The following is an 18,352-nucleotide window of genomic DNA, read 5'->3' on the forward strand; positions in this document are numbered from 1 at the left end:
GGCCTAAATGAAGTGTGAATATGCTAAACCCATTCTGCCACATAAGTAAATGGGTAGAATCTGACATCCAACCTCTGTGTTGAATACCATTGTCATTGGCCATTCAGGAGAGTCCATCTAAAACCTAAAACACAGTGGAAATACTTTATTAAACTGATACTGGTGAACAGACCTAATGTCATTCATTAACTAACCATGTTATTCTAGTTGGTTACCCTGTATTTTAAATTTTGAAAGCCTGAATAGGGTTTATCCAGTTTACAAATGGCTTTTGTTCTAACTGCATTTCCCAGTGACACATTTATTTGATAAATAGTGGTTTATCAAACTTAACTTACAATGCCTTTTTAATCTATAAAATACTGGAAATTTGTATCGTGTTTGCAACTGGACAAAATGGGTTTGAACTAGTAATTAAACAAGAATAATGTAACAGCAGATATTTATCTGGACCCATGGGGCTTGAGAGAGATGAAAGGTAAGTGGAGACTTTCATAAACAATCTAACAGGAGATTTCAGAGGAAGAGAGGACAAACACACAGAGCTGGTACAAGGTCGAAGTCTGCTAAAAATGGACAACTCCGACTGCCTCGACTAAACAGGTCAACAAACAAGGCAAAAGATTTATGCCTTAAGGATATATAGGTCAGTGAGGACAGTTTGCCAAATCCTCCTGATTCCTCATGGAAGCTGACCTGGCGGTTTACACAGTGCACGTGGGGCCATGAGTGTACAGATCACAGGAACAAAACCTCTGGCTCCCTCCTGCCTTCTGTGTCAGTAGGCTGGGGTGAAGCTATATCCACCGCCAAAACCTACTGCCATGTAAAAGCATATCATGTCATATCATGGCCTGCCACACAGGGGCTTATCAAAAGATAGCACTGGACATTTTTCTTTTTTTGGTATAAGTCTATCAATCACTAGCTTTAATTTTATGCTTAATAATCAAAATAAGGGCTGTTCTTTTGCCTAAAATGGAATAAAATTTTTCCTGTGGTAGCTGGAGAGGAGTTAGAAGACAGAAGTGAATTTGTCTCCAATTGAATTAATGAAAGTGTGCATGGTAAAAGAAAAAATTACAACAGCATGTAAACTCAAGCATCTAGGAGAAAAGAAAGACGATCAGAGGAAAGTGGCAGACAAAGCTGAGCCAGGCAAAAGCAGGAGGGTACTCGGTCTGAGGGGTTTATAATTTGGTACGTGCCAGACTCAATCCTTCAAGTACTTGGTCAAGGATTTATTTAGTAAGGTCTTGGAGAAACTGCTTTTATTAATATAACATGTGAACAACTTTATGTTCAAAAGAAGACCTTTATTGTATGTGCTGAAAGACATAAATAAAATAAAAGACATTTAGAACTGTCTTTTGTTTTTCAGCTAACTGATAATTACTCAGTAAAGATTGATGTCAAGTACATCAATATATTTAGAATACCTTGCTGAAAATATTTTCCAAAAATCTATTGGGCCTGGGCACAGTGGCTCACACCTATAATCCCAGTGCTTTGGGAGGCCAAGGCAGGAAGATCACTTGAGGCCAGGAGTTTGAGACCAGCCTGGGCAACATAGTGAGACCCTCATCTCTACAAAAAATTTAAAAATTAGCCAGGCATGGTGGCATGCACCTGTAATCCCAGCTATTCAGGAGGCAGAGCAGGAGGCTCGCTTGAGCCCAGGAGTTTGAGGCTACAATGAGCTACGATCACTCCACTACACTCCATCCAGCCTGGGCGACAGAGCAAGACCACGTCTTAAAAAAAAAAAAAATCTGTTAGATTTACTTTTCTGAGCTTTTCATGTCTGCAAAATGGTTCCTAATTTTCTCCAGCTTCTTAAAGCTCCAGAACCTTCTAAGTTCACCTGCTTCTAATCTAATTCTAGTTAAGAATATACTCTAAAATTCGACAGACATTAAGTTTGAGTTTGGGCTCTGCCTCTCACCAAGTGGGGCGAATTCCTTTGCATTTCTGAGCCTCAGCGCTCACGTAAAAGGGAGGCAATAATATAATGCCCACCAATCTGGTGTGCTGAAAGGAGAACATGTGAAAAGTATGCAAAGTGCTCAGCAGAGTGCTTGGCATCTGCGGTGGGCCAGGAAACAGCACCGTAGCCCCAGGTCAGTGTGGATGTTGTGCAGGTGCTAAGTGAGGCAGCCTTCCATGCCTACGCAAAGATGTGTGTGCCAGTCAGGGATTTATGCCTCACCCTGTGCCCGCTAAGCTGTTATAAAAAGGTAACCATTCAGTCGTTCTGGGGACAAGAAACGAAAGCTACCTGCAATACTGAATTATCCACATGCCTACCATTTGTAGGCCTACTTGGTGATAGTGGAATCTGCATTTAAATAATTTCATGGAAATACATTTTTAATGCACCCCAGGTGACAATAAATTGGAGCTCACCTTTTCAGTCTCATCTCCTGTCACTCTTCTTCTGATTCACTGGCCATGAGAGCCTTTTTCAGTTCACTGAGTTTTCTAAACCCTTTCCCACCTCCAACGCTTCAAACACAACAGTTTCTCAACACGTTATTCTATAGAGAAATAAAGCCAAACCTTACCTAGGGAAATCTCAACTTCCTGCTTCTGCAGCCTTTCCATTAAATCTTGTTTCATTGAGTGATGCTTACAAATTGTTTTAAAAGCACTGAAAGTAAAAATGAAACTTCCCACGCAAATGCATTAAACAAATAGGGATGGTATTTAAGGACACAAAGAAATAGGGAAATTAAAGAAGTTGATCTATTCGTGGCCAGGTATCAAATGCCTTTAAACTTTTTTTGTGGAAACATTTTTCTTTTGGCTCAGTCTCACCTTTCAAATATGTCAGAGGAATACTATTGGTTTTGCGTGCTGTCAAGACATAAAAAACTGATATGGAAGCCACTTCCCAAATTTGTTTTCAAGGTACAAAATGGTCACTGTGACTAAACATACAGAGTGCCCTTCTGCACTGGTTGGGTCCTCGATCAATTATATAGGGAGTTACACACTTAAAAATGCTTGAAAGGAAATATTTGAGTAACTTCATTCCACTTTTTTTTGTCATTAGCTTCTGCTGAAGTGGCAGGATACACTCTAAGAAAGTGAATTAAATTTAGAGATATGAAAATAAGAATTCCCTTCAATTCAACCAGTATACCTGTACATGCTGAGATTCCTGTCCATGTGCGTGTAGTCTGGAAAGATGATAGCAACACCGTACACTAGGCTTGGGTTCCATCTAAAGAAAGATCTCAGAAATATTTTAGGTATTGTTCTCAATACTTGGTATTTACTCAACACTTTGTAATCTGTGTACCTTCAGGCACTTAATCAGCAAACATTACTGACCTACCACTGCGTGGTAGGGCATGTGCTTGACATTTGCTATGATGAGCAAGGCCGTTTGTGACCCAGCTACTTCTCCAGTCCCTCTGCCAACCAATCCCCACCTGGAGCCCTAAGCTCCAGACATGCTATGTCCCAGCTTTGCATGTGCTACACTGGAATGCCCAGGAGGTTAGCCACATGGCACCTTGTACTTTCCTTCTTCTTGTAGACCACTCACCACCGTGGGCTGCGCTCATTCGTCTGAAGTCCATCCGCCACCATAGACTGACTCTAAGCTGCCCTTCACGGCTTATCACGTCCCAGTGCAGGCATGTACACTGCAGGGGCTCAGTACATGTTTTCTGCATATGAGAACATTGTGACCAATCTTGGAAATAACATTTGAAAATGGGGTATTTGGAACTCTTAGATTCCAGTCAATTAATACTTTATAATCTACTCACAAGTAAGATGGACCTAGGGGCTTTCATCACTAGAAATACTTTAGAAAGTGGCTGGTCCACACTGATCCTCAGGGCATACATGCCACCCATGGCAAACCTACCAGGCCCACAGAAGCAACTGGGATTTGAAAAGATCTCTGGCGGTGGTTATAGGATGGCAGTTTGCACGCATAGTGTACCTGGCTAGATTCAAACCCTAGAGCATTTATGCCTGAGGAGCCTGCCAGGTTTTCTGCTCCAAAGCCCACATTTTACAGATGAAACCTCAAAACACAACGGTTACATGAACACAGTGAGTGGATGATAGAGCATTATGAAAAACAAGGTTCTTTGGCTCCCATCCTGATGCTACTTTATTTCATACAAATGTTTCCTGCATTTGGTTATATCTATAAAGATTTCATGGATGAGAGATCATAGCCATCATCTGTGAATTATACTTTTACCATAGCCAGTGGAAGGAGAGTTCTCAATCTTGTCCCGGATTCCAGGTTTCAGTTTTACCTCTTGGGCTTAGGAGGATGAAGGAGATTGTTAAAGAGGGTCGTGAGCCACATTTTAATACCATCAACCAAGGGTTAACAACCCCCATCCAGCCTGAGGTAGCTGCAGGCTACCTGAGGTAAGAACTGCTCCCATCCCAATGCCATTCATGCACATACCAGCTCCATGGCCTCAGTGAAGATTCATCCTGATCCCACTGGAATAAACTCTGTCTCCTTAAGTGTTATGACTGTGCCACAACCCCTGGGTAAGGATGGAGTAAGGACAGGAGTTAGAAGGTGAATCCGCAGAATAAAATATCTATTTAGCGTGAAAACTCCATCAGACATAGGAAGTAGGTAGGGAAAGACAAAATCTTACATCCTCTCTTGAAGAAGTCATAGCCCCTCTAAAAATGTCTCTATCCCTCAACCCTCCACTTCTGACCCCAGAATCCACATTCACTTCCAATACAGGTTCCTAAAGAAGGGTTGTGGCCCCCGTGTTTCAGGTTTAGCAGCAGAGAGTGAGCCAAATGCTTTTCATCTTCTCTGTGGTAGAACTTGGGAGGGGGTTGAATGAGCCAATCCATCTGTTGTCTCATGGACTGGTTGCAGTGTCAGGTAAACGACAAGGAGCCAGCAGGTACAAATACAGGGAGGCACACCACTGGTAGACCATCACTTATATTATTAAATCAATCTTGACCTAGGAGCCATTTCCCCTGTCCAGACAAACAAGATGATCTTTTCCCCCTTTTATCTCATCTGCAGAGATTCCTTCTAAATTCAGGGCAGACTTCCAGCATTCAGAAGAGCAACATAATAGTCAAAGAGGTTCATGACAGTTTAATGTGCATATAATATGTTCCAGGGAAGGTTTATTCCTTGTTTTCACAGGAGCTACAAGTGAGAAGTTAAATAAGCACAGCAAGTCAATGACTGGTTTAGAACTTGTAGAATATTAGTTTTAAACTCTCCTCCTTCAGTGTAACTTTCTTTAGTACAGGGTTCTCTCATAGCACTAATATTAATATTATTTCATTATACTTGTTTGTATAACTCCCTTTACTTAACTGTATTAACAGAGAAGATCTTATCTTTTTACCATTGCATGACTACTGCCCATTATGATGACTGGGAGGCAGTAAGAGTTTAATAAATAAATCTTATATAATCATGCTTAGCTAGGCTTCTAGAAGTTACTGTATAGATTGCTTAGGTGCTTTAATCATTACCAAGAGGTAGGTCTTACATCTTTTCTCCATATATATATATACAAAGTCAAAACACTGAACAGAATTTTGCTTTCATGAGCTGATTACAACTCATGAAAATAGACTACAAGTGTCTATTTAAACTTCCCTGTTTATGGTAGACAGAATAATGGTCCCCCAAAGATGTCAACATCCTAATCCCCAGACCTGTAAATACATGGGAAAAGGGACTTTGCAGATGTGAGGAAATTGAGGACTTTCAGATGGAGAGATTATTCTGGGTTAACTGGGAGGGGCCCATTTAATCTTATAGGTCCTTAAAAGCAGGTAACATTTCCTGTCTATGGTCACAGAGTGATATGACCATGGAAGAAGGGTCAGAGAGCTGCTGGCTTTGGAGATGGAGAAAGACAGCCATTACCCAAGGGATGTAGTTGTCCTCTACATGCTGGAAAAGGCCAGAAAATAGATCCTCCCCCAGGGAATGAAGCCCTACCCACACCTTGACTTTAGCCCTGTGGGACCCATGTTGGACTTCTGACCTACAGAGTGTGAGAGAATAAATCTGTGTCATTTTACGACACTACGGTTATGATAATCGGTGATAGCAGCAATAGGAAACTGGTACACAGCCCGCACCCAGCCACTGGCAAGCTAGAGAGTGACGCATTCAGAACTTCCATGACCTCATTTATAAAAGTAGAGACAATAAGTGTTTACCTAAGAGGACTCCCATGAGGAGGAAATACAATGAAGAATGCAGACACTTAATACAATGCCTGGAACCTCAGAAGTAAGGACAGAGCTGTTCTCAGGGCCACTGCTGCGGTCACGCGGTGGGCCTGCCCCTCCCAGGGCGGACTGAAAACCAGCCCCTCCTTGCCTGCCTGTCAGAGGAGTTACTCCCACATGCATAGCCGAGCAAGACAGTGGGGGCTTAGGAATCCCTTGAGAAGCAGTAGTAGACTTCCCAGCAGAACAAGGCATCTCTCCATTACATAGTCCCAAGCCACCTGCACTGGGGACGAGAAGGCCGCCCCCAAGTATCCCCCGAACCCTGTTACCGTCACCGGCCGCCTACTGGTCTGAGACGATGCATCGCAGAGGAGAGTGAAACGATGCAAAAACCAGGTTTCCAAAGACTACATGCACTCAGACCCAGTTAGACCATATGGTCTGCCTTGTTGCCTCGTTTAGAAATAATCATTTTCAATGCTAAAGTTTCAATTAATAAAATCCAAACTGTTACCAATTCCCCACGACGGAGATGCCTCCAGACTTCAGCCGGTGCGCGGTCTCCGCATTTGCGATGAGCTTCGAGTGCCGCCTAGTGGGGACGAGGAGTGGCAGCACCCGCCGGCGCGCTCAGGAAAAGCTACCAAGGGGGATGGAGGACAGGAACGCTGCAAATGGAAAATCGCCAGGTCCTGGGACGGGCTGCTGTTTTAGGGGGCTTGCTTGACCTAAATGAAACATGTTCCAAGGAGATTTGTCGTGAGTGACTACCTCATCTAAGAAATTACACTAGCCGAATCGGGGTATTCATCCCATCCAGGTCTCAAATAGCCTAAACAGGAGTGTATTTCATTTACTGTAGACTATTTTGGTGAATTTTTTCCTTTCCCTTCATAAAGTACAAACATTATGGAAACATAAGTAATTAGTTGACTCTTGACTTATCTATTTTTATATCTGAATGCTAGAAGTTATTATCAACTGGTTTTGAATTTTAATAACCTCCCAATTTATTCATTTCTGTTATTTTACCTGTTTTTCACTAGGATGATAGCTGCACAATGTTGAAATGTGTCTGTTTCTCATAGGCCTTAATAATTCTGTACCCTTTTCATTTTCTCACATTCTTTTTATTTCTTTATAAACATTCTCTTTATTCTGTAGCTCCATTTTTTTTAGTTTCATTTCTTTAGTTCCATTTTCAATTAGTTTTCTAAAAGTGCTATATTGGATAACTTTTTGTCACCTTATTTTGTAAAAATAAAATTCCTCTTATTTAATCCATATCTTCCTTTAGAGGAAGAGTTTGATATTCTGAGAGAAGTAACTTTGTTCAAAGAATTTTAAAGATAGAAAGCTGCTACTTGACTAGCTGAAAATGGGACATTTTTCTATATTGTGGAAACACACCATAGAAACTGGAAAACCTCCTGGATTTCTGTTTATCCAACTCCTCTTCCTTGGTTGCAATTTCCACTAACTGGATGTTAGCCATTCCTCTTCCACTCCATCCTCTTCTCTCTGCAGGAGTAATTTGCTGACTCCAAACTCTTCTACATTTTATCCCCTGTGCTCCAGCTCTGTAGTAATCAACTGGCACTAAACACATCAACTTTGACGTTTAATACCAAACTGATCTTCTTCTTCTTTCCCCACCACGTCTGCTCCTCCTCCCCTAATACCGTTCATCTCATAGAGAATGGTACCACCATCTGCTGAGCCACCCAAACCAGAAATTGAGGGATATCTATAATTCCTCCCTCCCCTTCGACCTTTCCCAAATTGCACTGCCACTCTCTCAGTTTACCCTTTCATTGTCTTTCACCATGATAACAACTACAGGGTCTCAGTGGTTCTCCCTGTATTCAGTTTGCTTCTCTGAAATCTATTCTCTATCTTTGTGATAGATTGAACATTGTTAAATGCAAATTGATCACCACTTAATTTTTCATTGGCTCTCCAATACCTTCAGCATAAATCCAAACTCCTATATGAGGACAGTCAAGACTTTCATCATCTGACTCCTACCACCTCTCCAGCCTCAACTTCCTCATTCACCATGTTCCAGCCATCCTAGGCATCAGCATTCCCTCTCACACCTCCCTGTCTACCTCCTGTCAACCACTTCCTTGGGCTAGTTCCTTCAGGACTCAACTCAGACAACAGGTCATCCAGAAGGTCAGCGAAAGGCAAAGGTGTTCCAGCAACATGGGAACACCTATCACATTGCATTGCATTGTCTTTTTGGTGTGTCTGCCCCTTCCTCAACTAGACTTCTTGAGGGCAGAAACTGTTGTTCAATTCTAAAAATCTGATGTCCTACAGAGTGATTGTTATATTTGTTGGAGAAATTGTGAACAATATGATAACACAGAATACTTTGTGACTTTTTACTATGTGTCAGGCTCTACCAAGGTATTACATGTATTGGTATATTTAATCTTCATATTTGAACCTATGAAGATATTTTTTAATACTTGTTTTACAAATGAATAAAATAAGCATCAACAAAGTCAAGAAAAAGTCAACAAAGTTATGTACATTCACTGTGGTGGAAGCTGTAATGTACCTTCCAAATCCCCCTTCAAGAAAGAACTTACTGCTTCATCTGTGTGACCGTTGTCTGCAGGACTCCTCACCAATGCTGCGCCCTCTTTCCAGGACAGGCACAGTCAATGAGTGACCTCCAGGAGGGATCACCTCAACTCCGATGTCATTTCAGAGCATCCCATGGGGTCAGCCATGAGGCCTCCTTTGAGACTCACTTTTCCTTCAATCCAATCCCTCTTCCTTCCCTTTTTTTAATGAGTGTTGATGCTGACAGCACTCCTTAATAAACCTCTTGCACTCTACTCTCCATCGCAGAGTCTGCTCCCCACATAACCTTGTAACAGTCGCACAGCTAATAAACGATGGAGCCAACACTTGGACCAGACAGTCTAAACCAGCAGCTGTGCTCTTGGCCTACTAGTCTATACCACCTCCTACGATACACAAGCCTTGCTTATCTTTGTAGGCCTGGTACTAAGCATAGGTACTCAAATATTTACCAGTTCACTGTTCATCTGTTTTTTTGTTTATTTGGTTGGTGCCATTTGTTTACAGTTTTTGTCCTCAAGAACCTCACAATCTAGTATATTGCTCATGAAGGGGCAGGCAAATTATATCCTAAAGTTTATTGTTTTAAGATCACATCAATAAGTGGTAATTAACTACTTCAAACAATAAATGAACATTCTCTAAGTTTAGACTTTGTTTTATTTATCACTACTTTTAGAAACCCAAAATTTTAGCACTGATATGTCTTCTTCTTAAACACAAGCCTGATCCATATCTTATTTATGTTATTTTACTAAATACCTTTAAGGCCGTTCAAAAGCAAAACATTTTAAAAGAAGAGAGAAGCAGTTTCATGAACACATAATGACCCTTGGTCTTCTAGGGATGTCCATGTCACAAGTTTAGCTTCCCGGGACTTCGGAATCTGCGCTGGTGATTTCAAGCATTGCAGCCATCTGAAGCCTTTGGCTACGGCCGAGTGCTCTAGATCCTGCCAGCAAATGTCTTCAGGAAAGAAACCAAAGTAAAATTAGTTCAAATTCCTTTAAGCCTTAGTTTTAAAATATAATCTTGAACTTTTCAATCTTGTTTGGGAAACTGTGCTACAGAAGGGTTAACTTTTCAAATAGGTGCTGAGGGGAGCATCTTTAACAGTGTCTGAACTGTTATTGGCATAATCTTTCTGGTTGGTGTTTGCTTTTTGTCTTTGGAAAACTGAGAAATGTTCTTTAAAAAATGCTGTCAGAAAAATTAATTAATTAACATTTTAAAAGCCCTGTCAATCTGGCCCAGCTTTCCAGGGGTTTATTACACAACTTAAACCTACATAATTTTGCGCTGTCCAAATTAAAATAAACTTCTAGGCAAAACACAAGGAAAGGGTAGAATGTATGTTTACACTATGAGGTACTCACTCCTTGCATTTTAGCTCCCGGCCATGCTGGCCCAACTGGCTCTTTGTTGCCCTCTACAGTCAAGGAAAGGCAGGAAAAGACCCTTCCTTAGGTCCAATTGCTCTGGAACTATTATTTCCTTAAGGATTTTATGCCTGTGTCATTTTGTGAGGGAAGCATTTGCACTAACAGAGATGCAGGCAAGAGGTTAGGAGTAAAGGTATTGGACTGAAGAAAACTTGAATTCAAATTCTTAATCCTAATTTAGCAATTTTTTGGCCTTAGGAAGTTGCTTAATCTTTGAGCCAAAATATTTGCAAACTGTATATTCAATAAAGGGCTAATATCCAGAATCTACAAAGAACTCAAACAAATCAGCAAGAAAAAAACAAAAAACTCCATTAAAGAGTGGGCAAAGACATAAACAGAAGCTTTTCAAAAGAAAATAGACTCATGGCCAACAAACATATGAAAAAGTGATCAATGTCACTGATCATCAGGGAAAGGCAAATTAAAATCACAATGAGATATTACCTTAACCCTGTCAGAACGGCTCTTATTAAAAACTCCAAAGACAATAGATGCTGATGTGCATGCAGAGAAAATGTTTATACAGTTTTGGTGGGACTGCAAATTAATACAACTTCTATTGAAAACAGTATGGAGACTTCTCAGAGAACTTAAAGTAGACCTACCATTTGATCCAGCAATCCCACTACTGGGTATCTACCCAAAGGAAAAGAAGTCATTTTATCAAAAAGACACCTGCGCTGTTTATTACAGCACAATTCACAATTGCAAAGATGTGGAATCAACTCAAGAGCTCCTCAAAATTCATGAGTGGATTAACAAACCATGGTATATATACCATGTAGTACTACTCAGTCATAAAAAGGAATGAATTAATGTTTTTTGTAGCAATTTGGAAGGCACTGGAAACCCTTAGCCTGAGTGAAGTATCTCAAGAATGGAAAAACACTTTCAACTATACTCTTAATGGCTACAAATATTAATTAATTAATATCTAATATATTGATACCTACTTCATAGCCATGTTTTTTAAACTAAAGAAAATATTGAATAAGACTCTTTTCACTCAGTTGGTATACAAATAGCATATGACAGATGGTGATAGTTGTTATGTAAAAGGCCTCTGTTACATTGAGAATAGACAAGTGCAGGAAAAAAACCTTTATTAAGCATTGAATTTGTACCAGGTACTGCACTATCTTTACATACATATTCCCATTTAATTCTCATAACAATCCAAAGAGATTGACAATAACATTTCTACTATATGATTAAAGAATTGAAGCCTCAGAGAGATTAAAAAGCTTTCCCAGGGTCACACAGCTAGATTGCGATCTACCTAAGACCAGGATCTGGTGTCTTGTTTAAATTCACAACACCTGTCATTAAATAGTATTTGGTGAATGGATACATGAACAAATGAATAAATTGAGAAATGTATAGACCAAATATAAAACTTACTTCTCATGTAGTACAGACTTTGTATGTCACATTCAAGACAAGAATCTTACTGAAATTTCAAGAAATCATGTACATTGTTATTAGGGATTCATAAAAAGTTCAGAGAGTGTTACATACCACTTTGTACATATTTTGTTTTATACAATATATTTTGGTCCCAGGTGTCTAAGGAAGTCTCTGTTCAATTATTAGCTGACCACCAATGGAACAGAGACTTAGGGGACACACACAACAAAGAATACAGATGTTACAAAATTACTTCAGAAAAGTCACTGAATGAAAAAGCAATTGCAAAAAAAAGCAACAACAACAAACCCTAAGGGATGAGTTACAAAATTCAAATATATAACATTCAGAATATCTTGTTATCAACAAAAAGTTATGAGATGCACAAAGATACAAGAAAGTAAGGTCTATACATGAAAACAAAGCCATTAATAGAACCTGCTCCTGAGGAAGACCAGATGTTGGACTTATTAGACAAAGGTTTTAAATCAGTGATTTCAAATATATTCAAAGAGCTAAAGCAAACAATTTCTAAAGAACTAAAGAAGAACATGAGAAAATATCAATAAAGAGAAAGAAATTCTAAAAAGGTACTAAATAGTCTAAAATTAGAAAATATAATAACTGAAATGAAAAATTCTCAGAGGGATTTAACAGCATATTTGAGCAGGCAAAGAAAGAATCAGTGAACCTGAAGCTAGGAAAATTAGATTATCTAGTATAAGGAGCAGAAAAAAATGAATAAAAAATGAACAGAGCCTAAGAGACCTGTGTGACACCATCAAGCATATCAACATATAAATAATGAAAGCTCCAAAAAGAGAGGAGAGAGAAAGGAACAGAAAGAATATTTGAAGAAATAATGACCACATACTTACCAAATATGATAAAAGACATGACTATAAACATCTAAAGATCTCAAAAAACTCCAAATAGGATGAACTCGAAGAGGCTCCCACTTAGACACATTATAATCAAACTCTCAAAAGCCAATAACAAAGAGAATTGTGAAAGTAGCAAGAAAGAAAAGACTTATCATGTACAAGAGAGCCTCAACAAAATTAATAACTGATTTATCATCAGAAGGCCAGAAGGCAGTAAAATAATATATTCAAAGTTCTGAAAGAAAAAAACTAAGTTCTGAAAGAAAAAAAACTATCAAACAAGAATTCTATATTCACCAAAACTGTTCTTCAAAAAATTAAGAAAAAATTAAGACATTTTCAGATTAAAAAAAAAGCTGAGGGAGCTTACTGCTAGTAGACCTGCCATACAAGAAATGCTAAAGGGAGTCCTTCAAGTGAAAATAAATGAACACTAGACAGTAATTTGAATCCTCACAAAGTAATGAAGAACACCAGTGAAAGTAACTACATAGGTAACTATAAAAGATAGTATTAATGTATTTTTGTAAGCCTAAAATGTAGTCCAAGTATTAATGTATTTTTGTTTGTAACTCCTCTTTTTTTCAATTTTATTTAAAAGACAAGTTCATGATGCAATAATTACAAATCTTTGTTGATGGATACATAATGTATAACAATGTCATTTATACAGCATAAGGTAGAGTAGAGGAAGGATGGAGTTATATAGGGTTAAAGTTTTTATATATTATTAAAATTAAGTTTGTAGTAATCTAAACTAATTTGTTGTAAATTAAGGTGTTAATTGTAATCTCCAAGGAAATCACTAAGAAAATAACTCAAAATATATAGTAAAATCTAAATTAAATGGTATTTCTTTCTGTGGAATATATTTTCTGTGCATGGGCCATATTTTCTTGGTTTCTTTGTGTCTCTCAAATTTTTTTTGAAAGTAAGATATTTTGAATATTATGCATTTAAATATTATAACTCATTTTTTAACGTTTGTTGTTGTTTCTTGCTGTAGTTGTTTGTTTAGTGAATTTTCTAAGCTAATTTTTTATGTACTCCTTGAAGTTTCTGTTTTATTAGTGGTCAGCTAAATTAAAAGAAACTAAACTAAATGGGAACTAAAATGCTACCAGAATATATTTAACACAAAAGAAAAAAGTAATGGAAAAATTGAGAAACAAAACAGACATAAGACATTGTCTTAATCTGTTCCTACTGCTATAACAAAATAGCACAAACTGGGTAATTTATAAACAATAGAAATTTATTTCTTTCACTTCTGAAGGCTGATAAGTCCAAGATCAAGGTGTCAGCAAATTTGGTGTCTGGTGAGGCCATCTTCTTTACATGGCAGAAAAAGAGAAGTTACATCCTCATATGACTGAAGGGTAAAAGGAGAAAATGAGACAAATGCTGTGTCCTCAGATGGCAGAAAAGTTGAAAGGACGAGGAAGGTCTCTGAAGCCACTTTTATGGGAGTATTAATCTCATTCATAAGGGCAGAGTCAGCCATCTGGACCCTCATAAACTGAGAAGCAGGAAGGGAGTTTGCTAAAGTATAATCAAGGCGATGCTACTTGCAGAAGGGGGAATGGATGTAGGCCACGTAAAATCTAAAACAGCACCTAAAACAATAGATGCTCACTCAATAACTAAGAATAATTAAATCTGAAATGTAGCATTTTCTCACTCTTGGTAAACATAGAGCCTGAGCACAGACTTAGTAGAAATTGGAGTAGCAAATAGTATATATATTACAATGGTATGTGTCTTACTAAAACAAATTGGATAATGTATTATAGTTAGCAAACTAGCAAGAAGAAAGAAAGTAAAAAAAGGAAAAATCCAAAGAAGCTAGGACTAATAAGGATATCTTGGTACCATTACATTACAGCCTTAGGGAATGAATTGATGAAATGTTAGTCAATTTCTATTTCATCTTTCCATTTCTTTTTTCCTGTCTCCTTAATTTAAGACAGACATTAATGTTTCATTGGAGAAAGTGTTTCTTAAAGTGCCTCAAATCCTCTTCTAACTTCAAGTCTACTTGGCATCATTTTGTGTCTGGGCTTATCAGAAGTTTTATTGTACTACTTAACAAGACACTTGAGCTATTTTTCAGAAGAAAGAGACTTCGTAAACATTAGGGGAGTACAGACAGGGCAAAGCAATAGAGTTGTTATTTAGAAGAGACAAGTACAAACACTGAACAAGTAGGCAGTGCTTCTGGTTATGAATGATTCTCAAATGTTCTGGCTCTGGGATTTGACTCTTGAGCAGAAAGCTTGCTGAAAACAGTGATAGCTTGCTTTTCCCAACAGTTGGCTACTCAGAAGAAGGAGTTTCTTAGGTTTGGCTGTCCGGAGCTCCAAAGCAATCCTCCCTGCTTTTGGACCTTCCTCAGATTTGCATTTTAAGTATTTCTTTCAATTCTGGAACTATCCAAATCACTTCCAATAAATCCAAGCTTTTTCTATTAAGTTACCTTGAATGTATTTATTACAACCAAAACAAAAATATCCTAACTGATATATTAAAAAACATTTCATTTAAAAATACAGAACACCAACAGACCAGCTAATGACCCAAATAGGTCCACCACTGAAGTGTTTCTCTAAAGTAGTAGGACTAATTTTAAGCCAACATCCCAGATTTTATAACTTCCAAACAAGAGTTTCCCCATTTTAAGGTTGCTTTACTGAAAACACTGTAGTGTTGGATTAATGCCTGTATTCTTTTTAATACCAATCTAAGGATGATCTACTTTTCCAGTTTTTCTCTCATTTGTTTCACTCCTTCCTTGTTGTGAAAGGCAGAAGGGCAGCATTATGATTTATTTCAAAGTATCTTTTTCTTTTCAAGGTAAAATGTCATCTTTTGTAAAAATTTCTTTTATTTTTAGTACTTTAGCATTTTAGTACTTCAAATCATATGTTATCTGTACACTCATTGATAGTGAAGAGTTGGTCTTGTCCAGGATCATATATTTTTGTATGTATATTTATATACAGAAATACAATGTAGGCCAGCCACAGTGGTTCATGTCTGCAATCCCAGAACTTTGAGGTGCAAATGTATGAGGATTTCTTGAGGCCAGGAGTTAAGACCTCATCTCTACAAAAACATTTTTAAAATTAGCCAGATGTGCTGGCACATACCTGTAGTCCCAGCTATTCAGGAGGCACAGGCAGGAGGATCACTTGAGCACAGAAGTTTGCGGTTGCAGCGAGCTATGATGATGCCACTGCACTCTAGCCCAGGTAACAGAGCAAGACCCTACCTCAAAATAAATAAATAAATAAATAAAATGAAGGAAAAAAGGAAATATAACATGAGCTACATAGGTAATTTTAAATTTCCCAGTGACTACATTTTTAAAAAGTAAAAAGAAAGAGGTGAAATACATTTTAATAATATATTTTGTTTAACCCAGTATATCTAAAATAATATTTCAGGATATAATTGATATAAAACTATTGAGATTTTTATAGTCTTTTTTAATATACTAAATCTTTGAAATCCAATGTATATTTTACAATTAGAGAGCATTTCAAATCAGATGCAAATTTCCATTCAAAATACTTGGTCTGTATATAGATTTCATAAATTTTACAGTTGAAAAAGTAGATTCACATACCCAAGTTGTTTCAAACATACTTAAAGTTTTCTAATACATGAATGGAGTACTAGTTTTTAAATTTGAAATTAACTAAAATTAAATGAAATTAAAAATTTATTTCCTCAATTGTACTAGCTGTATTTGAAGTGCTCAGTTCATGTGGCTAATAAATACTCTTTAGACCTCAGAGGTATAGTTGAACTGGCTAGGCATGTTTAGGCATCTCTTAGACCTCAATCATGTGGTTTTGACACTTTAACATTCCACAATAACTTTTGTTATTAAAAGGTGCAAGGATTTCTGCTTGAGGTATATTGAGTTTCATTCAAACTGGGGAATTTTTTAGCCATTATATCTTCAGAGGTTTTGTTCCTGTCTTGTTCCCTCCCCCAAATCACACTTACCCACCCACCCAGCCCACCACTGCCATTCCAGAACTCCAGTTACTTACATGTTTGTTAGGCTGCTTAATATGGTCTCCTGGCTCATTCTTGTTCTGTTCTTTTTTTTTTTTTCCCCCGAGTCTTTTTTTTCTCTGTGTGTTTTATTCAGGCTAATTTCCGTTGCTATGTCTTCAAGTTTGCTCATGTTTTCTTCTGCAGTGTCTAATCTGCTGTTAATACCATTCATTGTATTCTGTATTTTTCATTTCAGATAATGTATTTTCCGTCTCTAGAATTTCAATTTGGGTCTTTTTTTATATATCTTCCATTTTTGCCTACATATCATGATCATGCTTTACTTCCCTTTCTTGAACACATGGAGTATATTTATAATAGCTGTTTTAGTATTCTTGCCTTCTATCATCTACATCATTTCTGAATATGTTCCTACTGTTTAATTTTTCTCCTGGTTATGGGTTATATTTTTCTGCTTCTTCGCATCATGACAATTTTTGGGTGGATGCTGGGGCTTGTGAATTTTATGCTATTGGGTGCCAGTGTTTTGTTATAGTTGTTTTGTTATCATGACTTGTTAGTTATTATATTCCTTTAAGTATTTGTGGGCTTTGTTTTGGGATGCAGTTTGGTCATTTGGAATCATTTGGTCCTTTGAAGGTCCCAAAATTGTCCAGGTATAATTTGAACCCATTACTAAGCCAATACCTTTGTGAGGACTCAACCTGATGATTCCTGTATTAGGAAATATTTCCACTCTGGCTGGTAGGAGTACAAACTATTCCTGGCCCTGTGTGGTCTCTGGGGATTGATCTACCTATGTCTTTCCAGCAGTTCTTCTTGGCATCAATAGTCTTCTCATACATGCATGCAGATCAGTTCTCAGCCAAAGACTTAAAAAGACCCCTATGCTAATCCCCAGAGTCCTCTCCTCCTCCCTCTCTCTCCCCTCCCACCTCTTTCTCTCTCTCTCCCTCTCTCTCTCTCTCTCTGTTGGGACTGCCAAAACAAAACACCATAGACTGGGTAGCTTATAAACAACAGAAATTATTTGTCACAATTCTAGAGGCTTAAAAGTCCAAGATCAAGGTGTCAGCAAATTTGGTGTTTGGAGAGGGCTCAATCTCTTGTCCATAGATGCATGTTCTCATTGTGTCCTCACATGGTGGAAGGTTACGGACAAGCTCTCTGGGCCTATTTTATAAGGGCATTAATCCCATTTATGAGGGCTACACCTTCATGATCTAATCACTCCCAAAAGACCCCCACCAGCTAATGCCATCACCTTGGGAGTTAGGACATCCACGTTTGAATTTGGGGGGACACAAACATTCAGAGCATAGCTTGTGCCCTGCTGCTTGTGGCACTTTCTCTCTCTGCCCTCCTTTCTCTCTGCAGCAACTTCCTTTCTTCCTTTCTAGGACTCTTCTCCACAGATTTTCTCAACTTAGCAAGACCACCAGGCTCTGCTTGGGTGAAGGCAGAGGGCCAGGACACTGGAAGTGCTCACGTCGTGGTTTCCCTTCTCTCAGGAATCACTGTCCAGGACTACCTGTTGTCCAATGTCTGAAAACCGTTTTCTATATTTTGTCCAGTTTTCTAATTGTTTAAGGGTAAAAGGTAAAGCCAGGTCCTGTTATTCTACCATGGCCCAAAATATATAAAAAACTGCCATTCATTTAGTAAATATTGATTGAATGCCTACTATGTGTGAGAAACTGCAGAGCACTGGGGATCAACTATTGAACCAAAAGAAATTCAGTTCCTGCCCTCATGGTTACCACAGCCCAGCAGGGA

This window comes from Lemur catta, chromosome 9, assembly GCF_020740605.2.
Source record: "Lemur catta isolate mLemCat1 chromosome 9, mLemCat1.pri, whole genome shotgun sequence".
Taxonomy (NCBI): Eukaryota; Metazoa; Chordata; class Mammalia; order Primates; family Lemuridae; genus Lemur; species Lemur catta.